The 25,681-nt window shown below is 41.5% G+C and overlaps 1 long non-coding RNA gene across 1 annotated transcript; it reads left to right on the top strand.

Annotated features, from left to right (window-relative positions):
* The first annotated feature begins 373 nt into the window (after nucleotides 1–373).
* Nucleotides 374–18,016, top strand: LOC143933089 (uncharacterized). Its single transcript, XR_013263007.1, has 4 exons — nucleotides 374–400; nucleotides 10,021–10,075; nucleotides 13,227–13,265; nucleotides 17,691–18,016. It is a non-coding gene; the product is annotated as an uncharacterized LOC143933089 (long non-coding RNA).
* Nucleotides 18,017–25,681: the final 7,665 nt, after the last annotated feature.

Genomic DNA, 25,681 nt, shown 5'->3' with positions numbered 1-25,681 from the left:
CTGATATCATATTTACTACTTCCATCAGCAATTCAGTTTTAGGTCATATACATCCCCTTAGTTGGGATAGATAGAAATATAGGTAGATGATAAATATGGAGTAGATAGATAGATAGATAGATAGATAGATAGATATGAGATAGATAGATAGATAGATAGAGAGATAGATAGATAGATAGATAGATAGATAGATAGATAGATAGTACTAGATTACATTTTATAGATATATCATTTTATACTCTACCTCTTCAGTACAGAAATTGCCCAATGAACTTGTAAATAATCCATCACACCCCAATTGGACTGGATCCCCCACCTCCAATATAAAATCACATAAATACTGAGTGTGTGTTTGTCATTTTCCTACCTGGAGGGACAGAGAGAACATCACTCGGGGACTGTAAGTACACACTCACCTTCAGGCACAAACCCTTCCACCAATATGAGACATTCTTCTATTATCTTTCCATTGTTCTCTATGACAATATAGATATTTTCCTGTCTGGAGGAGATCTTATTCTGTAATAACTGGAAACAAAGTAACAAGTCAAATGAATGTGCAGACTAGAATTCTGTTCTATCAGTTCTATTAATAGATAGAAAGTCTGAGAGATTTCACTGAGTTTATTTATAGTAAATATTTACAAAAGAAAATCAGTAATTTGTAACAAGATGTAGCAGATTGTCATTTTAAAAAATGACTCCACACATCATCACTGCATCAGATTTTTATCTTTTTAATAAGTTAAAAAGTCTCTTAAAACAAGTAGAAACAGCTTCTAATAGAATTTTATGATTTTGACAGACTTCCTAAGCCCTTGTACACACGGTTGGAGATTCGACAACCAAATCCGATGGATTCTGTCCGTCGGATTTTGTTCTGACGGATTGTGTCCGAAACTGATGTATACACGCGGTCGGACGAAGTTGTCGGAAAATCCGATCGTTCAGAACGTGATGACGTTATTCCGTTACGATGGGACTATGTTCAGGCTAGTAGCCAATAGCTTTGGTGTAGGAATTTGATCTGAGCATGCGTGGCACTTTGTCCAATCGGAATTCTCTACACATGATCGGAGTATGTCCGATCGGACCAGTTTGTCGGAAAATATTTCCAACAAGTTGGAAAATTTGGTCCGACGGATATTCCGACGTAAACAGTCCGATGCATACCACACACCGTCGGATTATCCGACAAAACGGTCCGATAGGACACATTCCGACGGATTCTCCGACCGTGTGTACAAGGGCTTATTCTGATCTGGTCATACGTCATCACGTTAGAATCCGTCGGACTTTGGGGTGATTGTGTGTGGCTAAGTCCGTTCCGTCCGTCCGAACTCCGCTGAAAGTCCGTCGGGAAGACTGTCGGACCTAGTCCATTGAAAAGTCCGGTTGTGTGTATGTGGCATGACTGGCGATTACTCGGTCATGCAACGCTGTACCCAAATTACATTTATATCTTTTTCCACACAAATAAAGCTTTCTTTTGGTGATATTGAATCACCACTGGGAATTCTTTTATTTTTTTGCTAGATAAATTAACCCCCCTGGCGGTATTCCCGAGTCTGGCTCGGGGTGGAATTTTCATACCAAAAGCGGTATCCCCGAGCCAGACTCAGGACCGCATCGCTGGATCCAGGAGGAGGTTTACTTACCTCCTCCCTCGGATCCAGCGTTGTCTCCCCGCTGTACGAGCGAGTCGTGTCTCGCTCAATGCATCACATCGCCGATCTCCGTGCCCTGCGAGCGTTGCGACGCATGGGGACGGAGATCGGCGCCAAATTCAAAAAGTGAAACAAACAGTAAACATACAGTATAATGTAATCTTACAGATTACATTGCTGTATGTAAATATTTCACATCCCCGTTGTCCCTAGTGGTCTGCCCAGTGTCCTGCATGCAGTTTTATATAATAAAAACTGTTCTTTATGCCTGGAAACTGGAGATTGTCCATAGCAACCAAAACTGTCACTGTACATCAAAAATGATTTTAGACCAGCTAGAAAACAACGATAATAAATTGGAATCACTCGCAGAATTGAGCGATAGCGATTTGTGGGGAGATCTGTCATCAAATACTGAAAAGTAATGACAGTGACAATTCTGCAACTGAGCAAATTTCAGTGTTTTTGATTTGATTACATTATTGAATAATTTTTATTATTGTTATATTATTATTTGGTATAATTATTTATAATTATTTATTATATTATAATTTATGATTTCATTTTTCAAACTTTATTATACCCGGGATGTCTGCTAGACTCTGGTTTGGAAAGATTTAAGTGAGTTATTCCTAAGAATTGCAGGACTACAATATAAAACGCCAAATTTTCATGCAAAATAATGGTACCGCTTTTAGCACCTAAAATCCGAAATAATCGTACCGCCAGGGAGGTTAAAAAAGACCAAACATTTTATAAAACAAAAAACAAAACAAAAAAAACAAACAAACAAAAAACACAGTCTTAGCTTCTGTCATAACATTTTGCCAAAAAATAATCTTTCTTCATAAATTTAGGCCAAAATGTATTCTGCTACATTTTTTTGGTGAAAATAACCCAAATCAGTGTATATGATTTAGTAGGTAGGAAAGTTACAGAGTCTACAAACTATGGTATATATATATATCTGAAAATCGATCAGTCCTGATGTACTGGCGACCGATCTCATTTCTTGAGGCTCTAAAACGCCAGAACAGTACAAATGCCCCTCAAATGTCCTTTTTGTTAAGTAGACAGTCCAGGGTATTTAGTAAAAGGCTTGAAAAGTTCTTTGAGTTTAAATTTTTGCTACTTTTTTTGGAAAATGTAGAAATTAAAAAAAAAAAAAACAATTTTTCCACTTTTGTTTTTACATACTGTTACCAGTACAGTACAGTGTCCTTGTATGACTGGTGTGGGGTGATCAGGGATTCTGACTGTGGACAGTATGTACAAAATAAATAAATTAAAAATAAATAAAAAGTATTCATTTTATTTTTACTTTTTTTATTTTGTTTTTACACTTTCTCTTTTTTTACATACTCTCATCAGAGTATTTCATTATTACTCTAGTGTGGGTGATCAGGGATTTTTTTTTACAGTGGTGGCCCATCCATAGGGGGCGCCTGGGCACCGCCCCCCCTCCAGGCAGTCACAAAAAAATGGCAACATTTTTTTTTTTTAAAGCTGGCCCTTTAAAAGAAAAAAAAATACAAAAATGTCCTTAAGTGCACTGTGTAGATCACTGTTATGGGAAGTGCCACGTCTATGCAATCACAAGATTGCAGACGTGGCGCTTCATTTGCAGGCGTTTAGCACGCCTTGCGGCACTTTCTGAAGCGCAGAGTATCTTCCGTCTGTCACTCGTAGTATGTATTACTACGGCCGGGCGGTTTGATTGATATCTGAGTTTGATGTCACTTCCTGGTTTCTCTCATTTCCCAATTGCGCCCAGGAGAGAGGAAACAGGAAGTATGAGAGGAGCGGACCTCTCCATCGCCGATGTGGAAGGATACACCACTGGAGAGGACAACACACAGCAAGGTAAGTAACGGGGAGAGGAGGGGGTTTGATGTGACACAGGCAGGCTGCTGCATTTGATGGTGAGACATGCTGCTGCATTTGGTGGTGACACATTCTGCTGCATTTGATGGTGACACAGGCTGCTGCAATTTGGCGGTGACACATGCTGCTGCATTTGATGGTGACACAGGCTGCTGCAATTTGGTGGTGACACAGGCTGCTGCAATTGGTGGTGACACATGCTGCTGCAATTTGGTGGGACACATGCTGCTGAAATTTGGTGGGACACATGCTGCTCCAATTTGGTGGGGACACATGCTGCTGCAATTGGTGGTGACACATGCTGCTGCATTTGGTGTGGACACATGCTGCTGCATCCAGTGGTGACACAGGCTGCTGTAATTTAATGGTGACACATGCTGCTGCAATTTGGTGGTGACACAGGCTGCTGCATTTGGTGGTGACACATGCTGCTGCAATTTGGTGGGACACATGCTGCTACAATTTGGTGGTGACACATGCTGCTGCAATTTGGTTTTGACACATGCTGCTGCATTTGGTGGTGACACAGGCTGCTGCATTTGGTGGTGACACATGCTGCTGCAATTTGGTGGGACACATGCTGCTACAATTTGGTGGTGACACATGCTGCTGCAATTTGGTGGTGACACATGCTGCTTCAATTTGATAGTGACCCCCTGAAAACTCATCTCTTCAGAGAAGCCTATCTGGCCCCCACCTAACAACTGTATCGCTTTGTATTTATATCGCTTGACCTTCCCTCTTAGATTGTAAGCTCTAATGCCGCATACACACGATTGGTTTTCCCGTTGGAATAAACTCTGAAGGATTTTCCGACGGAGTTCCAACGGAGTTCTGACGGAGTTCCGCTGTAACTGTCTTGCCTACACATGATCACACCAAAGTCTGACCATCTAAATCATGGTGACGTACAACATGTACGACGGGACTAGAAAAAGGAAGTTCGATAGCCAGTAGCCAATAGCTGCCGTCTCGTACTTGCTTCAGAGCATGCAGCGTTTTTGGTCCATCGGAACAGCATACAGACGAGCGGTTTTCCCGATAGAAATTGATTCGTCGGAAATATTTAAAACATGTTCTATTTCTAGGTTGGTCAGTATTTTTGAAAAAAAAAAGTCAGATGAGGCCCACACACGATCTGAATAACCGAAGAAAATATTCCGTCTGACTTTCTGCTGGAAAGTCTGACCGTGCGTACTCTGATTCCTATTGTATTGAAGTGTATTGAAGTTGTAGTGTCTACCCTCAAGTTGTAAAGCACTACGTAAACTGTTGGCGCTATATAAATCCTGTATAATAATAATACAGGCCATACATAATAATAATACAGGCCCCCACCTCAGGCCAAAAGCGGTGTGCAGTAGTGCTTTTGGCCTGAGGTGGGGAGCGCCGGAGCCGAACAGCGCTGATCGGCTCCATTCAGAAATGCACGGGAATCCTCGAGAAAATTTGTCTTTCCGAGGTTTGCCGAGGTCAGCCGAAGTGTGCTCGGGCCTTTTTCGCCGTTTCCGAGGCTTTCCGACGCCCCCTGCCTCTGGCCGCATGCAGTATTGCATACCATTGAAGTCAATGCGGAACAAATCCTTGCTTTGATATGCGAGTACTTTGGATTACAAGCATACTCCTGGAATGGATTATGCTTGTAATCCGAGGTTCCAATGTATAAAGGTTCAATGACAGTGGCAGCTGGTGCTCAATATTTGGGGGGGGGGGGGGTGCAGCTAACCAACGCCACCCCCATCGGACAACCTAGGCTGATGATAAACATGATTGATTGTTCAATGTATGGTACAAGCTGCACTCAGTGTGCAAATGAGTAGATATGTGCATTTGTTTTTGTCGGAATTTTGGGTATTTCCGTTATCGTTTTAACAAATGATAATGAACGCGCAGAATCCGAAAACCGCAAGATCTGACATAAACAAATGCTTTGTTTTCGTTGTGACAACAGTTCAATATAGATAGGAGATTCGACATGACGCTGACAATAGCGATCTGTGTCCATCAAACCTGTGGTCGAATGTGCCTAACCTTAGCTCTATTAGTCCAAGATTATTCTACATAGAGAGAAAAGATTTGACACAGAGAGAAAATATTCGACATGGAGATTCGAAGAAGCAATCGCCACGAGCGGACATTTATGGTCAAATGCTCCGCCCATAGGCTAAAGAATAATTCTAATGTTGGTTGACTAGTAATAATAATTCATAAATATAATTATTACTAGTATCATAACAACATTAGAATTCTACTATAGCTTGTAAGCGGAGCATTCGACCGGAAATGTATGATTGCGGCGTCGTACAGTTTAGCTCCTCCACCAAATCTTCTTAGAACATTCGACAGACACCATAAGCCTTCAATGACAGATTCGACCTTAATTATTTTATTATTTATTATTTATTTTCGAATGAATGCATTTTTTAGCGAAACAAAATAAATAAAAACGAATTTGAATTTCCGAAATGAAATATTTCAGTGTGCACATGTCTACAAATGAGTGCAATTATCAAGACTATATTAAAATTTATTACAAATTGAATACTCCCACTAGCATTCATTTAATATCAGTACGATATCAATCCAATAAATGTTATACCAAAATGTATATCATTAAACCGATTAATTATTCTGCAAATAAACACATTAATTTCACACTAACCCCATACATTGGGCAATCTCGTGTTAGAATTCAGTCGATACAATCAACTATTAAAACATGAAATCTCATAAAAATGCATGTTTAGATATTTCAATATTGCAGTAGCCCATATGATACTAATAATTCAATTGCATCCTAATTAATTAGTGGTCCAATCATGTTTAACCTTACACAAACTATGATAAAATATCACACATGATACCACTAAAAACGCATCAAAAACCCTATTATTTAAAAACAGAATATACTAAAAAAAAAAAAAAAATATTACATTCATATAATAAATTCCTAAAATCAATAATCACTAATAAAATAATTTAAGTCCAGGTTGACATTCAGTCCTTTTGGGCTGAGAGTATCTGTCATATATATCCACTTGGTTTCACATTTGGGTAATTCCCTGTTACTTCCACGCCAATCAGGATGAATTTTTTTCTACCCACCAGAATATCAATCTTGAGGGGTCATTTTTATGTTTAATTTTAAAATGCATGGAAACGCTGTGTTCCTTGTAACCAATCATGATATTATTAATATGTTCTGATACTCGTTTATTAAAAATGTGCGTTTAGTGCATCCTATATACAGAAGTTTACAAGGGCACTGAAGTGCATATACTAACATAGGTGGACTTACATGAAAGTCTTTTAATTTAAATGTTCTAAGGTTAGCTGTTGATTGGAACTCAATCCTCTTAAGCCTTGTACACATGGTCGGAGAATCCGTCGGAATGTGTCCTATCCGACCGTGTCGTCGGATAATCCGACTGTGTGTGGTATGCATCGGACTGATTCCGTCCGAATCTCCGTCGGACCCAATTTTCCAACATGTTGTGAAATATTTCCCGACCAACTGGGCCGGTCGGACATACTCCGATCATGTGTAGAGAATTTTGATCGGACCAAGTGCCACGCATGTTCAGATCAAATTCCTACATCAAAGCTATTGGCTACTAGCCTGAATGTAGTCCCATCGTAACGAAATTACATCATCACGTTCTGAAAGATCGGATTTTTCACCAACTTTGTCCGACCGTGTGTATGCAACAGTTTCGGACAAGATCCGACGGACAAAATCCGACGGGCAGAATCCGACGGATTTGGTTGTGGAAATCTCTGACCGTGTGTACAGGGGCTTAATCTCGTGTGAACTTGTTGGCAAGATATATATATATGCCAATATATATCTCCGACAAGCATGAAAGCCTGGGCTGTCCCAGTACATAGTTGGTCTTACTGGTGGGTTTAATATTTTTTTAACTACTTTATCTCCAAAGGATTGTCCTTTTCCATAAATAAACATCGGGTTATCCATGAGAGCTTTAGTTAATATTTTATCTGTGCTTAACAACACCCAATATTTAAAAAAAAAAATAGCTTCCACCTCTTTGTATTGTGTGTGGTAGGCACTGATTAAACCCCACTCATGTTTACTGTCCCTCTGTTTGACTTTTTTCCATCAGACATCCACTTTGAAGAATTGTTTTGTATTTTCTTCATAGTTCTGTGTAACATTGCAATGTCATATCCCTTTTCATCTTGTGTACAGTTCCTCCTGACTCTTGTAAATTGGCCATTCAGTATATTTTGTAACCATGTTGGATGATGTCCACTGTGGATCGATAGATAACTATTTCAATCTGTTTGTTTGAAAAAAAAAACATTTAGACACCAATTGGCGATTCTTAAGCGTCGCTGTCACATCCAGCTAGTTGGTTCATTTCCCGATTCCATTGACATTCCAATTTAATATTGTTGTTAAGATCATTGACGAACGAGATAAGGGACGATTCAGAACCAATGCATATGAAGAAGAGATCATCAAGGAATCGTCTGTAAAATAAAAGCTCTTTTCTACGCTGTCCATGTACAAATATATCTTCCCATGCACCCATGACGGAGCATATTTTGCACCCATGGCAACGCCCTTTGTCTGTGTGTAATATTTACCCAAATACCAAAAATAATTATGGCTTAGACAATAATATAAAGCTACAAAGTACCATACATAGTAGATGAGATTGAAAAAAAGACACAAGTCCATCAAGTTCAACCCATGTGTGTGATTATATGTCAGTATTACATTGTATATCCCTGTATGTTGCGGTCGTTCAGGCTCTTATCTCATAATTTCTTGAAACTATTGATGCCCCTAGCTGAGAACACCGCCTGTGGAAGGGAATTCCACATCCTTACCGCTCTTACAGTAAAGAACCCTCTACATAGTTTAAGGTTAAAACTATTTTCTTCTAATTTTAATGAGTGGCCACGAGTCTTGTTAAACTCCCTTTTGCAAAAAAGTTTTCTCCCTATTGTGGGGTCACCAGTACTGTATTTGTATTTTGAAATCATATCCCCTCTCAAGCGTCTCTTCTCCAGAGAGAATAAGTTCAGTGCTGGCAACCTTTCCTTATAACTAATATCCTCCAGACCCTTTATTAGCTTTGTTGCCCTTCTATGTACTCGCTCCATTTCCAGTGCCATGCCAAGAAATTGGTGATGGGTGATGATCAATGGGTGATGATCTTTCCCTCACAGGGAATTTCTAACACAAATACACCCTGTTCCAAATTATTCCTCCCACTGACACCAATGATGGGACACTATTCCTCCCACTGACACCAATGATGGGACACTATTCCTCCCACTATTCCTCCCACTGACACCAATTATGGGGCACTAATCCTCCCACTGACACCAATGATGAGGCACTATCCCTCCCACTGACACCAATGATGAGGCACTATTCCTCCCTATGACACCAATGATGGGGCACTAATCCTCCCTATGCCACCAATGATGGGGCACTAATTCTCCCTATGACACCAATGATGGGGCACTAAGCCTCCAACTGACACCAATGATGGGGCACTATTCCTCCCACTGACACCAATGATGATGATGGGGCACAATTCCTCCCACTGACACCAATGATGGGGGATTTTGTCTTCCACTAGAGAGCAGGTGTTCCCATCAGCGTGCCCCCCATCAGAGAGCAGGTATCCCCATCAGAGTGTCCCCAGAGTTCCCCTTCAGAGCTGCGACCGAGCCATCACAAAGTAGAAAAACGTGTACCTGGATAAGTAGGGGAGCACAGGTGATGTCATTGGTTGTTAGAATAGCGGTTCTAGGAGCCAATGACAGTATTGCAGTGGGGATCTAGTGCTGCAGATTGGCAGGCACGGTCCTGTATAGTATAACCGCAGCTGCTGGAGAAGGAGGGCCGAGGGAGGGGAGGACGCCATCCTTCACTAGGCGGCGATGCTGGGCATCGCCTCTTAGTGAAGGATCGGCTTGGGCGGCTGTAGTCCTGCAAAGGAAACGGTGTTCCTGCTGTGAAAAAAGTGCAGGGACGCCGTTCCCACGCGTTCCCGCAGGATTCAAGCCCTGATGACGCTACATCAGAAGTCACCAGAAATAAGTCTTGGTCATCCTTTATCTTGAGGTTATTCAAAAGCTGTAGCAATTGTCTTGTATCTTTCAAATATGCTTTTGTCTTGTAAAAAGGAATCCAAGCACTGACCTACTCTGGCAGACACAGAATTAATACTGTTTACTATAGGCCTTGCGGGAGGATTTTGTGCATCTTTATGTATTTTAGGTCATGATGTGTACACAGTTGGAACACGACTAAAACTAGGCACCAGGCACTAACACTCTCATACTATAACCAAGCTCTATCAGATTGGTTAAATCCTTCCTGTAATTATCTATAGGATCATTCTTTAATTGTTTATAAGTGTACAACTTACACCTGTTTCTGGAAACAGATTTAATATTTAATTTTTATGTTTGTTTGTTTTTTTAGATACCTAAGGGCAGAAAGATGAGAATCACCAACATACTTCTTCTTGTCACTTTGGGTGAGTGAACAATTAAAGAAGTATTTTATACAGAACTCCACGTAAAATCAAAAGTTATCCTTGCGGTAGCCCCCCCCCCCCCCCCCCCACCACCGCAAAGGTTAAATGCTATTTTTTGTTTGGGTACCTTAAAAAATCTTTTTTTTTTTTTTTTTACTGTTTACCTCGCTCCCCTCTTCTCTACGACACTCTGAGTTATGGGTGGGCTCTTGGTGTCTTCACTTACAATGCAGGTCTGCTGGCATTTTGAAATGCAAGCAGTGTAATTGCCTGAATGCGTATTGGTATTTGCCTATTGCAATCCTTCTGCAGCAAAGCTCAAAGTAATAGAGGAAGAAGCAGTCAGTTGTGCTGCAGTGTAAGGAACATAAAGGTAGGAGGAGAGAGCAGAGTGACAGAGAAATGAGTAGGGAGAAGAGTCAGTAAAAGAGAAGTGTAGGCGGATGCTGCATCTGTCCCCCCGCTGGCTCTAAGGCTGAGAACCGAGCGATCAAAACACCGCCGATCGCTCGGTTCTCACAGCTCCTTTAGCAGCGAGCTGGTGACTGTCAGTCACCAGCTCTCTGCTCTGCCACCAGTGCTTACTGGATCGCTGGGCTGCGGAGGGGGGAAAGTCTGGCTCAGGCTCTCAGCAGCCTCCTGAGAGGCTGAGCCGGGTGCTGGTCCAGGCATGTGGGGGCGGATTGCGACCATATGGTCGCGATCTTTCCTGAGCTTGGATTGGCTCTGTGACATCAGTTGGCTTTAGCCCGCTGTCTGCTGAAAATGGGTCAGAGGTGTGCAGAACCAACAGCACATGTGTTAGAAAGGAGAAGTCCAGGCAAATGATCTTTGGCTGTACTTCTCCTTTAACCACTTCCGGACCACCACATGCCGATGTACGTCCCTACTTTGAGGACGGATATGGATATTGTTGTTATGGCAGCAGCTAGCTGCCATAACCCTGGTATCTCTGTGTTCGGCTGGCGGTCCGGTACAAGATAAAAGTGGTCTCTGCTGTGGATTTGCCACAAGATCACTTTTATCGGCTGTGGGAGTGGGGCCATCTTTCCCGTAGCTGTGAATGGAGACGAGTGAGGGGAAGATGGCCCCCACCCATCTCCATGACACTGCAGGGCGGAAGCGATGTCAAAACGTCACTTCCACCCATAACTCTTAAAGGGCCATTTTTTTTTCTTTTTTTTAATTGACAATTTTTTTTATTTATTTATTTTTTTATTGCATTTTAGTGTAAATATGAGATGTGAGGTCTTTTTGACCCCCCAGATCTCATATTTAAGAGGACCTGTCATGCTTTTTTTCTATTACATTTACATTCCTTGTAATTCAAATAAAAGTGATTTTTTTTTTTTTTAAAGAATAAAAAAATAAAATAAAAATTAAATGTGCCCCATCCCACCGAGCTCACGTGCAGAAGCGAGCGCATACGTTAGTAGCGCCGGCATATGAAGACAGTATTCAAACCACACATGTGAGGTATCACTGTGACCGGTAGAGCGAGAGCAATAATTCTAGCTCTAGACCTCCTCTGTAATGCAAAACATGCAACCTGTAGAATTTGTTAAATGTTGCCGATGGAGATTTTTAAGGGTAAAAGTTTGTAGCCATTCCACAAGCCGGCGCAATTTTGAAGCACGACATGTTGGGTATCAGTTTACTCGGGGTAACATTATCTTTCACAATATATAAAAAGAATGGGCTAACTTTTCTGGTGTCTTATTTTTTTAATTAAAAAAAGTGTATTTTTTTCCCCAGAAAATTACACTTGTAAGACCGCTGCACAAATACGGTTTGACATAAAGTTTTGCAACGACCGCCATTTTATTCTCTAGGGTGTCTGAAAAAAATATATAATGTTTGGGGTTCTAAGTCATTTTCTAGCAAAAACAAAAACAAAAAAACAACTGATTTTAATTTGTAAACACCAAGTTTGAAAAATAGACCCGGTCCTTAAGTGGTTAAGAAATTAGGTAATCAACTTGCAGCTTCTCCAGTCACAGGCTGGGGGGGGGGGGGGGGGGTACAACGCCTGAATGTTTCACTAAACTGCAGCAGAGAACGAGCACGTCTCCTGCCATGCCAGACACGGTTTTGCTATGTGGCAGAGCTGTGTAAATCTCATGACTGGATGGACAGAAATACAAACTCTTTGGCAGGATACACATCTTTCCTATATGATATGTGTATTCAGCTGCTTACCCGGAGTTCAGCTTTAAACTAAGCACTGCAATATTATCTCTATACATCATACTTTCCCTTTAACAGCAAGAGGCTCAATTCACTAAGCTGTCTTTTTTTTTGCATTAAAGCGGATCTCCACCCTAAAGTGGAGCTTCCACTCATTGGAAACCTCCCCCCCTCCGGCGTCACAATTGGCACCTTTCAGGGGGGAGGGGGGTGCAGATACCTGTACAGTACAGGTATCTGCATAGATATCCGCAGAATCTGCGGATATTTATGCCACTTCCTGCGGGTCCCCCGCTGCCTGCTGGGAAACACACGGATCCCAGAGACAGCGGGGACCTTCCGTATTGCGCAGCGCGACTCGCGCATGCGCAGTAGGGGACCGGGAAGTGAAGCCGCAAGGCTCCACTTCTTGATTCCCATACCCAAGATGGCGGCGGCAGCACCCGAGAGACGATCGAGAGATCGGCTTCCGGTGCCGACATCGCGGGCGCGCTGGGCAGGTAAGTGTCCTTATTTTAAAAGTCAGCGGAACTCCCGCTTTAACAGTATTCCATAATGAATAGTCGTTATTGCAAATAAGGACGATTTCAGCTTATTGAACTGAGCTATGGACATTTCGAAAACTAAATTGATGTTTTTAATATGCATAATTAGGTAAAATGTTTTTATTTATAAAATACATTATATATCTAGAACAATGTTTATAAACAAAGTTGACCAACATAGTTTTTTTTTTTTAACTGTGCCTTTTACATATAAGAAGCCAATGGGTGTCTCAGTCCATGGGCCTCCCTCTATACATAAAATATGATTTTTGGGTGGACTGGCTCTATTTCATGCTCTACCTCTAACCTACATTCATTGCATATTCAACAAAAAAACTGTCTAAGATTATGGAATAAGGTGGTTGTGCTTGTTGTCATCATTCCAAACTAATTAGAATCTGTTCTGTCTCTCCCCACAGCGCTGCTTGCAGTGTGCCAGGCCCATCCAGGGGGTCACGGTAAGTCAGCAGGCAGTGGAGTCACAATAGGAATCTTCTGCAATCACCAAATACAACTAAAGAGTACATAAAATCCCAACTGAACTTTCCTTTAAAATCAGCGAAATACATTCCATGATCATCAAAACTAAAAGTGTACAAAGTTCTATAGTCCACTTTTGTTTTTGAAAAGCAGCCACATCCTCCTGTCCTGAGTAGGGATGAGCTTCGTGTTCGAGTCGAACGTACGTTCGACTCGAACATTGGCTGTTCGTGCGTTCGGCGAATTCCGAACGTTTTGGCCGTTCGCGTCAAAATTCGAGTGACGCGCGCGCGGACCATAATGCACTGCGTTGCTGCCCGATGATTGGCCAAGCATGCACTGTGACCCCGCATGCTTGGCCAATCGCAGCGCCGGCAGCGAGGAGAGCCATGATTGGCCACAGGCATCCTGCCTGTGGCCAATCATAGCTCAGGCTGTGTAGTGCACGCCCCACACTATATAAGGCCACCTTTGAGGCGGCCTCCTGTAGTGTGTTACTTAGCATCTGAAGCAGCGGGTGTTCTGTGTACCTTCAACACAGTACACACCAATCGTTTTTGGCTGATTTCCTATCTTGCTGCTGTGTAGTGGTTGTTGTCTGTGCCCTGACCGCAGTATACACCACTATATTCACCTCACCTATATAGCTAGTGATCTAGCTTTAACCACTTAACAACTGCCCATTGCTGATTAACGGCTTCAGGGCGGTTGTTTAACTCAGAGAGGCCGTTAATTAACGGCCTCCCAGAATTCTGCTCTCGCGTGCCCCGAGGTGCGCGCACTCGAGAGCATCCGTGACCGCCGGGTCGCATCACGGATCACGGTAAACCGCCGCTCATAGCGGCCGTTTACCACGTGATTGCTCCGTCAAATGACGGAGTGATCACTTGGAAACAAACCGGCGTCATGTTATGACGCCTGTTCCTCCCTCCCCTCTCTGTACCGATCGGTACAGCGGAGGGGAAAGAGATCGGTGTCAGCAGCGATGTGGGCTGCATCTGCAGTGCCCACATCGCTGCTCACCGAATTTAACCCCTCAATTCCCTGCCAATACTCTGCAATACCAGTGCATACTCTGCAGTACCCTGCCATTACTCTGCAGTACCCCGCCATTACTCTGCAGTACCCCCCATTACTCTGCAGTAACCCCCATTACTCTGCAGTACCCCCAATACTCTGCAGTACCCTGCCATTACTCTGTAGTACCCCCCAATACTCTGCAGTACCCTTCTATTACTCTGTAGTACCCCGCCAATACCCCGCCAATACTCTGTAATACCCTGCCATAAATTGCCATACCCAGCCATACTCGGAGATACCCAGCCATACTCGGTGATACCCTGAAATACCCAGCCATAGACGCCCCCCACCCCTCACCGCCCTCCGGTGCTTCTACCAACTCGCCAGTACGATCAAAGCCAGAATCTTTTTTTTATTTTTTATTTCAGGCTTCCCAGCCTAGAGGTGAGATGTGGGGTCATATTGACCCCCCAGATTTCACTGTAAAGAGGACCTGTCACCCCAAATTTCTATTAAAAGGGATGTTTACATTTCTTGTAATAGGAATAAAAGTGATCAAAAATATATTTTTGGGGGAAAAAATGTCAAACTAAAATAAATAAAGTAAAATGAACAATAAAAAAATAAAATAAAAATGAAAGCGCCCATGTCCCCATGTGCTCGCATGTGCCACACATGTGAGGTATCGCCGAGAATGTTAGAGCGAGAGCAATAATTCTAGTCCTAGACCTCCTCTGCAACTCAAAACATGTAACCAGTAAAAAAAAAATTAAAGCGTCGCCTATGGGGATTTTTTAAGTAGCGACGTTTGGCGCCATTCCACGGGCATGTGCAATTTTAAAGAGTGACATGTTTGATATCTATTTACTCAGCATAACTTCATCTTTCACTTTATGCAAACATTGGGCTAACAAGTGGTTAATAATAGAGCTTGCAGTCAGTAGTGTTAGGAGATAGTGCGTGCTGTCTGCGTGCTCTGTACCCAGTACATACCGCTATAATATAGGGCAGGCCCCTACTTTCAAACATCCAACTTACAAACATCTCCTACTTGCAAACGCAAGAAGACAGCAGCAAGTGAGATGAAAAAAGATGGACGACAAAACAAATTATACAGGGGTGATAACCCTTCCCTATGTTTTCCAAAAAGCTTAAAAATAGTTTTTTTGACTGGAGCTACACTTTAAAAATGTACCGGTTGAAAATGACAAACAGATTCAACTTAACACAACAAACCTACACAGTCCCTGTCTTGTTTGCACCGCCTGTATACTGCTGTTCTGAGTATATAGGGCCTGGGGGCCACACACATTTCCTTTTTTTAATATGGTTACGGGGTTCCCCTTAATATGCGTACAAGACCCAAATAGGCTGGTAATGGGCAGGGAGGGCTACCCATGCCATGTTTCTCAATGATTTTCAACCATATTGCAGGAACCAGATATAACATTAAAACCGCAAGCAGCTTTAAATGGTGTTATTTCCGTTTAATGTCATTTTGTGCAGGGACTGTTCTAAACACGGGAAACACGTGGCACTTCACAGGCATACTACAGACACCCCGCAGGCACCATATTTAAAGGAATATTTCACTTTTTTTTTTTCACTTTAATCGTCATTAAAATCAGTGCTCCCGCCAAAACGGCTGTTTTTAAAACTTTTTTTTGCAGTGACCCATGTCCCCTGAGGCAGGATGCAGGTCCCCAAACCCTTTTTAGGACACTATCTTGCATATTAGCCGTTAAAATTAGCACTTTCCAATTCGAACGTTCGAGTCCCATAGACTTCAATGGGGTTCTAACGTTCGTACCGAACGCGGGGGTCGTTCGCAAGTTCTGGTGCGAACCGAACCGGGGGGTATTCGGCTCATCCCTAGTCCTGAGTCAGGGCTGTCTTATTAGTATCATGGGTCCCTGGGCAAAGTAATACAATGAGGCCCCTACCAGCCTGCTCCAATGTATGCATCTACACTGAAGAATTAAAGTGTAAATAGCTGATAGAATTAAACATATATTCATTAGTACTTCCAATTAAATTAATTTTAAACAATAAGAAAACATGCTATAATCCAAAGGCTAATCAACACAAAGGGCACAGTACAAGGGGGGGGGGGGGGGCAGAAAGACACAGTACAGGAAAGGTCCGGAGGGCACAGTGCAGGTTCCGGGACACTAACATCGTGTTGACAGCTTAGTAAAAAGCAAAGCCGGGACAGCTGGCAAGTAAGATGTAATGCAAGATTATTATGGGGCCCCTGTGCACCTGGGGCCCCTGGGCAGTGCCCAGGGGTGCCCATGCATTAAGACAGCCCCGGCCTGAGTAGGAAGGAAAGATATTTGCTGCAAGCAGTGTTCTGTCTACATCCCATGCTGATTTAAATTTAGAACTCCCCCAACCAGCTGGGAGTATTAGCTTTGCTGAGATGTTGCCTTCTCCACCACCTCTTCAATGAAGAGCTGTCCACAGGGCTCCCACTACACTCTCCAGCAGCTTAGACCCAGCCCCCTTCCTCCAGATACAATCTCTGCTCTTCTTCAGATGCAATCCTCGCTCTCCTCATGGTTGCAGGGGGTGTGTCAGTTGTGCCTGGGCACACACCATTCACTATATGCAGTGCCGATTCCCCCTACTGCCTGGACCCCCATCCTGCAATGCTGCTGGCTTCCCTCCAATCCTCAGCTGCTATGGGGGATGTTTCAGGATGGAGAGCGGAGGAAGAGGCTGGTAAATATGTAATTTACCAGCCCCTTCCTTTTCTAAATGAACACACTCACTAACTTTATAACGGAAGCGTAGTATATTGTGTTTACCATGCTTCAGTTTTTGAATGAACAGGAAGCTGCTCAGCACAGAGCACTTCCCACTCATTCACTGCCCCATGCTGTTTTATTTATATTTTATATATATATATATATATATATATATATATATATATATTTATATATATATATATATATATATATATATCTATATATCTACATCTATATCTATATATATACATTCACTGCCCCATGCTGTTTTATTTATATTTTATATTTTTATATATATATATATATATATATATATATATATATATATATATATATATATATATATATATATATATATATATATATATATATATATATATATCTATATCTATATCTATATATCTATATATCTATATATCTACATCTATATCTATATATATATATATATCTATATCTATATATATATATATATATATATATATATATATATATATATATATTTTACATTTATATATTATACATTTTATATATTTATTATGTATTTATTTATTATAATAATAATAATAATTTTATTTTATCGGTCTTGTAACAAGTACTGTCTTATCTTGTATCTCTTCTCTGCTGCAAAAAAAGAGTGTAATTATGAACACCAGGAATGGAGTAATTGTAAGTCTCGCTGTGAGCCGAGTTGTACAAACTATGGAATGAAAAACGTGGCTTGCCCATTGATATGTGAACAAGGCTGCGTCTGTGTGAAACCATTCATCTTCAAATACAAAAATTGGGGACCCTGCGTCCGTAAGCACGAATGTCCAAGAGTATACACCGAATATCGTAATCATGATGAATAGATTGCATCTGATACCAGCTTGACATCGGCACAAACTCATGTACGATGCATGAGAAATCATTGTACATACCAGCTGTCTACCAATAAAGACCTGTACATCCTGCTGAAATGTGTCCTGAGCTTTTAATTAAAGGGGCGTGGGGGCAATTTTTTCCCCCTAAAATTTATAAATTACAAAATAAATGTTTCGCTTATTATTTTTCCTATTTATCTAAAATACTGTATTTATTGGTGTATAACACAATTTTTTTACCCTGAAAATCGGGTGCAAATAGTGTGTGCGTGTTATACGCCGAAACTGAAATTTGGGCTGCCTAAGTGGGAACGGGGAGGGGGGGCGGTACGAACGCTGTCAGATTACATACAGGGAGAATCTCCTGTTTACTCAGTGGCCTCTGTGATAGGAAGTCCCGTCTTATAGGAGGCGGGACTTTGTATTAAAGAAGCCGCCGAGTAAACAGGAGGTTCTCGCTGTATGTAATCTGACGACGCTCGTCCCGCCCCCTCCCTGTTCCCTTTAGAGGCGGCAGAAATCTGAGGTGAGGCTGCAGATGGGCATTGATCAGGCTGCATTCATGGCAATGGTGAGGCTGCATATGGGCATTGATCAGGCTGCAGATGGGCATTGATCAGGCTGCATTGATGGGCAATTGTGAGGCTGCAGATGGGCATTGATCAGGCTGCATTGATGGGCAATTGTGAGGCTGTAGATTGGCATTGATCAGGCTGAATTGATGGGCAATTGTAAGGCTGCAAATGGGCATTAATCAAGCTTCATTGATGGGCAATTGTGAGGCTGTAGATGGGCATTGATCAAGCTGCATTGATGGGCAGTACCAGTTTTTAAAGTACCAGTTTTGGAACATTAGAATGACAAATAACACAATGGGGGGTAAGTGCAGTCGCTGTAGATCTGAGTGGGACGTGCAAGGAAATAAAAAACAGCATTTTAGCTTGGACATGATTGGATGATAAAATCAGCAGAGCTTCCCCTCATTTCAGATCTACCCCTTAGATCAGCTTTTCTCAACCTTTTCAACACAGAGGAACCCTTGAAATAGTTCTCCGGTCTCGAGGAACCCCTGCTAAAAATGAGAAATCTACAACTCATGATACATTAGTGTGATGGTCAGTGGGAAGAATGGTCCTTACACTTGTGGTCATTGGGAAGAATTACCTCCTTACAGAGAGCTAAAAAGATCAGTGGTGTCGGTGGGAACTTATCTGAGGGCAGAAATTGCCCAATGCTTAAGGAACCCCTACAACCTCTGGAGGAACCCTATGGTTCCACGGAACCCTGGTTGAGAACCACTGCCTTAGATCTACCTCTTAGCCCTTGTACACACGGTCAGAGATTCCGACAACCAAATCCGTCGGATTTTGTCCGACGGATTTTGTCCGAAACTGTTGCATACACACGGTCGGACAAAGTTGTCGGAAAATCCGACGTGATGGCGTTATTTCGTTACAACGGGACTACGTTCAGGCTAGTAGCCAATAGCTTTGGTGTAGGAATTTGATCTGAGCATGCGTGGCACTTTGTCCGATCGGAATTCTCTACACATGATCGGAGTATGTCCGATCGGAGCATTTTGTCGGAAAATTTTTTGCCGTCATGTCATCCCGGAGTTACTTCCGGGTATCGCGGCTCCGGCCAATCACAGCGTGCGGGAAACGCCGGTAACGGCATGCAGATTGTGCATTGCGTCAGTTTGCTCTAGTACGCATGTGCCGATGTCATCGGCACATGCAGGGGACAGGGGATATCTCCTAAACCATGCAGGTTTAGGAGATATCCTGGTTGGCTACAGGTAAGACTTAATATAGGCCTACCTGTAGCATAAACTTTAAAAATAGGGTTTACAACCACTTTAATCTAGTGATAAATTATTCATTACAATAAAAATTCCGAAACATCAGTGTATGTTCAAAATAAATGTCCAAAAATGTGAAAGACCAAAGAAACGTAAAAATTATAAAAAAATAAAAATAAAAAACATAAACCAAAAGATTAGAAAAATCAAATCAAATAATTAATAAAATATGAATGATAACAGTCCAATGCATAAACTCCAACACTGTGATTCACTGAAATAAAGTGCTTAATTAATTAAAGAAATAGTGCTCCACCCAAACTGAGATATCTAAATGCCCTCACCAAATAAATTCGGCCAGCAAGTGACCAGCAGGCATGGATAAGATAAATATAAATTCCCTTTAGTCAAACGGTATTATCACCACAATAGAGGCTTCCAGGGGCGTAACTAGAAATCACAGGGCCCCATAGCAAAATGTTGTATGGGGCCCCCTGCAAACAGCCCCCCCACAAAAAAATTTACTAATTCCATTGTAAAACATATTACCATACTCATGTGGCACTGTACCCAGGCCAGTAAATTAATTCGACCGTGACCAGTAAATTCATTCATCAGTGACCGTGACCAGTAAAATCATTCGACCGTGACCAGTAAATTCATTCATTAGTGACCAGTAAATTCATTCATTAGTGACCAGTAAATTCATTCATCAGTGACCGTGACCAGTAAAATCATTTGACCGTGACCAGTAAATTCATTCATCAGTGACCGTGACCAGTAAATTCATTCATCAGTGACCGTGACCAGTAAAATCATTTGACCGTGACCAGTAAATTCATTCATCAATGACCGTGACCAGTAAATTCATTCATCAGTGACCAGTAAATTCATTTATCAGTGACCGTGACCAGTAAATTCATTCATCAGTGAACGTGACCAGTAAAATCATTTGACCGTGACCAGTAAATTCATTCATCAGTGACTGACCAGTAAATTCATTTATCAGTGACCGTGACCAGTAAATTAATTCATCAGTGACCAGTAAATTCATTTATCAGTGACCGTGACCAGTAAATTCATTCATCAGTGACCAGTAAATTCATTTATCAGTGACCGTGACCAGTAAATTCATTCATCAGTGACCGTGACCAGTAAAATCATTTGACCGTGACCAGTAAATTCATTTATTAGTGACTGACCAGTAAATTCATTCATTAGTGACCATGACCAGTAAATTCATTCATCAGTGACCGTGACCAGTAAATTCATTCATCAGTGACCGTGACCAGGAAATTCATTCATCGGTGACCATGACCAGTAAATTCATTCATCAGTGACCATGACCAGTAAATTCATTCATCAGTGACCGTGACCAGGAAATTCATTCATTAGTGACCATGACCAGTAAATTCATTCATCAGTGACCGTGACCAGTAAATTCATTCATCAGTGACCAGTAAATTAATTTATCAGTGACAGTGACTAGTAAATTCATTCATCAATGACAGTGACCAGTAAATTCATTCATCAGTGACAGTGACCAGTGCAGGACATTAATACAAAAATTACCGTGACCAGTGCAGGACATTTACCCCCTTCCCCCCCCGCCATGCTGCATATTAGAAAAATCAGTCAAACTCACAGACAGTTCAGAATGCAGTCTGGCCCCATCACTGCATCAGCTTAATTTAGCTTGCACGGTACCTCTGAAATTGTAGTCTGCAAATTCTGAAATCAAGTGAGGGCATTGACTGGTTCCTCCTCGGCAGTGCTGCCTGGCTCCTCTTGTATGCAGGCTGCAGTAGCTCAGCAGTAGCTCAGCATAGCATAGCTCAGTAGCTCCGCCCATCGAGCCTCCGGCCGAGTGACGTCACGACGCTGGGACGGGGCTGACGCCGGTGTTCTAGGCAGGACAGAAGCTTGCCAATGCCGAGCCCCCGACTACTCGGCAGCGGGCCCCGGCTGAGGGCCCCATTCGGCAGCGGTCCCCACTAGGCTGCGGGCCCCATAGCGACCGCGTGGGTTGCTATGGCGGTAGTTCCGCCACTGGAGGCTTCTATCTCCTCTTCCCATCAAAAGCTTAGATAAATTCGGCCAGCAAATGACCATCAGGCATGGATAAGATAAATATGAATTCCCTTTAATCAATGGTTATAATCACCACAATATAAGCTTCTATCTCCTCTTACCATCAAAGGCTCTGCAAGGATGGCTCCACCAAATGAGCCACAAAGAGTCAGCTGATAGTGTAAGCCCTTGTACACACGGTCGGACATTCCGACAACAAAATCCGTCGGATTTTGTCTGAAACTGGTGTTGCATACACACGGTCGGGCAAAGCTGTCGGAATATCCGATCGTTCAGAACGTGATGACGTTATTTCGTTACGACGGGACTACGTTCAGGCTAGTAGCCAATAGCTTTGGTCTAGGAATTTGATCTGAGCATGCGTGGCACTTTGTCCGATCGGAATTCTCTACAAACAATCGGACAAAGTCCCATCGGATCATGTTGTCGGAAATTTTTTATATCCAGCTCTTAAACTTTGTTGGTCGGACATTCTGACGGAAAAAGTACGATGGAGCCCACACACGGTCAGATGATCCGACAACACGGTCCGATCGGATATTTTCCATCGGAATTTCCGACCGTGTGTACAAGGGCTTAGAGATTTGCTAAGGATTGTTGATTCTGTGTTACATTCTTGTATATTAATGAGTTTATAACTCTCTAAATCTACAAGATATCTATCTATCTATCTATCTATCTATCTCCTTCTTTCCCATCTGCCTTATTATCTATTATTTAGGCATCTAGATGTGGTGAAGACGACTATCTGAAGATCAAACCGAGCATCAGAATGGGAAAGAAAGGGGATTTAAGTGACTTTGAATGTGACATGGTCGTTGGTGCCAGATAGGTTGGTCTGGGTATTTCAAAAACTGCTGATCTACTGGGATTTTCCCGCACAGCCATCTCTAGGGTTTACAGAGAATGGTTCGTGTGACGGGAGTCGATTTGGGCGGAGGGCTTGTGGAACCCAGCTTACCTTAGAGAGCTCTGGAACCTCCTTGTCCAGCTCCCCAGACCCCTCCTAGGTGTATATTAAACTAAAAATTCTGCGCTTAGGTATGAGTAAAGCTGCAGCCTCCCCAAACAAAGACCCCACAAGTGGTAATCAAAAATAAGGGAGGTTGGTGCCGCTTATCTAAATAACGTGTATGTTGACCGACCATGGGGGTTTAAGAATTGGTATATAACGGTATGTGTAAATGTATTGTCTGTTTGGGACAATGAGAATGAATGTATGAATCCCTAGACAATATAATTCAATTTTATTTCCAGGCACATATATGACAGTAAAAAAACTCCGAGTGATATTGATATGTCAGAAAGTAACAAAGTATACTGCTGATTGCAAGTGAAAAAAAATCTATAAATCAAATATATAGCAATGGTAAGTATTCAGTCCATAGATGAAAAATATATAGCAAATGTGTTGCTAGTTTGCAATTGAATCAAATGAAAAAAAAAATATATACATCAAGTATATAGCAATGATAAGTGTTCAGTCCATTAGTGAAAAAATAATACATAACAAAAGTCTCTCAGTGACAAGTGTCCATATTCCCATAAACATGACTTGTGCTGGTTTCCAAGTGATACAACTTTATATCAACTTCTGTGCAACAATATAGGGGATAATTTTATGGCATTTTTTTTTTTAATTAGTAATGGTGGCAATCTGTGGTTCTTATCGGGACCGCAACATTATAGCGGATACATTGGACACTTTTGACACTATTCTGGGACCATTGTAATTTATACAGCGATCAGTGCTAAAAAAATGCACTGATTACTGTATAAATGACACTGGCAGGGAAGGGGTTAACCACTAGGGGGGGGGATGAAGGAGTTAAATGTGCCCTTGGAAGTGATTATAACTGTGGGGGGGTGCACACATGACAGTGATCACTGCTCCCGATGACAGGGCATCCTTTCCATTGTTCTCTATGACAATATAGCTATTTTCCTGTCTGGAGGAGATCTTATTCTGTAATAATTGGAAACAAAGTAACAAGTCAAAAGGAATGTGCAAACTAGAATTCTGTTCTGTCAGTTCTATTAATAGATAGAAAGTCTGAGAGTTTGCATTTAATTTAATTATAGTAAATATTTACAAAAGAAACTCAGTAATGTGCCACAAGATAGAGCAGATTGTCAATTTAAAAACGACTCCACGCAGCATCACATTTTTTCCTTTTTTATTTTTTTTTTTTTTTTAAAGTAAAATATCTCTGGAAACAGGTGGAAGTGCTTCTAAAATAATTCTATGATTTTGTTGGACTTCTCTTTCTTTTTAACTGACAAAAATTACAAAAAGAAACTGGGAGCAACTGATGGGCAGGGAAACGCCTTTAACATTTATATATATTTATATAATAATCTTCTTTGGAGCCCAGGATCTCCCCTTATTATTATTATTATTATTATTATACTATAGATCCCTACTTGTCATGTAGATGGATTCACAAAGATATAACAAACTTATTGATGTATCTTTATATAGATATATAGAGGAAGAACAACAATTTTATCTTTATCTTTAAGTTTGCTAAATCAAAAGAAGAGAATTATACAATATATTATAAATAAATATAATCATTTAATAATCATAATCATTATATAATAATTCCACTGACGGATAGACTACAGACACAATAAACTACAGAAAGGTAGGAAAATTCCATTAGATGATATATAAGGGTTATGATACATTTATTATAACTGTGTTAAATCAGATTTCTGAAAAGTAGTAGTAATATTCACAATATTATATATATATATATATATATATATATATATATATATATATATATATATATATATATATATATATATATATATATATATATATATATATATATATATATATATATATATATATATATATATATATAGATATATATATATATATAGATAGATAGATATACACACACACACACACTATAATATATTATTTATTTATATATTTATTGACACTGAATATATATTTATATATAATCCAAAAGATAGAGCGACACTCATAGGTCTTGGAAGGTGAACACACAGTGAAGGTTTTATTTGACGTTTCAACGAGACACAAGCCTTTACTTCACCCCCCTGGCCCAATTTTTATATGTAATATGTATTTATATATAATTTTTTTTATATACCATATTTATCGGCGTATAACACGCACTTTTTCCCCCCTTAAAATCAGGGGAAAATCGTGGGTGTGTGTTATACGCTGATCCCCGCCGATCTCCTGCTGATTGTGAGCGGAGGAGCGAGCGCCGCCGATATCTATACATAGCCGAGTGCACTCGGCTATCCTCGGCTAGTTCCGCTCACAGTCACGCCCATTCCCGCCCTATGATTGACATAACACAGGGACTGGGCGTGACTGTGAGCGGAGTATGTATGTATGTATATGGGCGGCGTTCAGCTCCACTCACAGTCATGCCCAGTCCTGCCATTGGACCTGTGTTATGTCCATCATAGGGCGGGACTGGGCGGGACTACGAGAGGAGCTGAGAGAGAAAGGACCGGCTCTGTGTATCTCGGCGGCGGCATTTTCAAACTGCAGTGACACTGACATGTCACTGCAGTTTAATTGCAGCCTGGGCAAGGCTGCAAATGACACTGAGGAGGCTGCAGATGGACGCTGCAAGGCTGCAAATAACACTGACAAGGCTGCAAGGCTGCAAATGACACTGAGAATGCTGCAAGGCTGCAAATGACACTGAGAAGGATGCAAGGCTGCAAATGACACTGAGAAGGCTGCAAGGCTGCAAATGACACTGACAAGCATGCAGATGGACGCTGTGCAAGGCTGCAGATGGACACTGATAAGGCTGCATTGATGGCCATTTAAATGGAAGTTTTTTTCCTTAACTAGTTCACGACCGCCGGCC

This window comes from Lithobates pipiens, unplaced genomic scaffold (assembly GCF_037356315.1).
Source record: "Lithobates pipiens isolate NorthernLeopardFrog02 unplaced genomic scaffold, aLitPip1_a1.2 Scaffold_27, whole genome shotgun sequence".
Taxonomy (NCBI): Eukaryota; Metazoa; Chordata; class Amphibia; order Anura; family Ranidae; genus Lithobates; species Lithobates pipiens.
The sequence above is the reverse complement of the archived record's forward strand: the minus strand, read 5'-3'. Positions and strand labels throughout refer to the sequence as shown.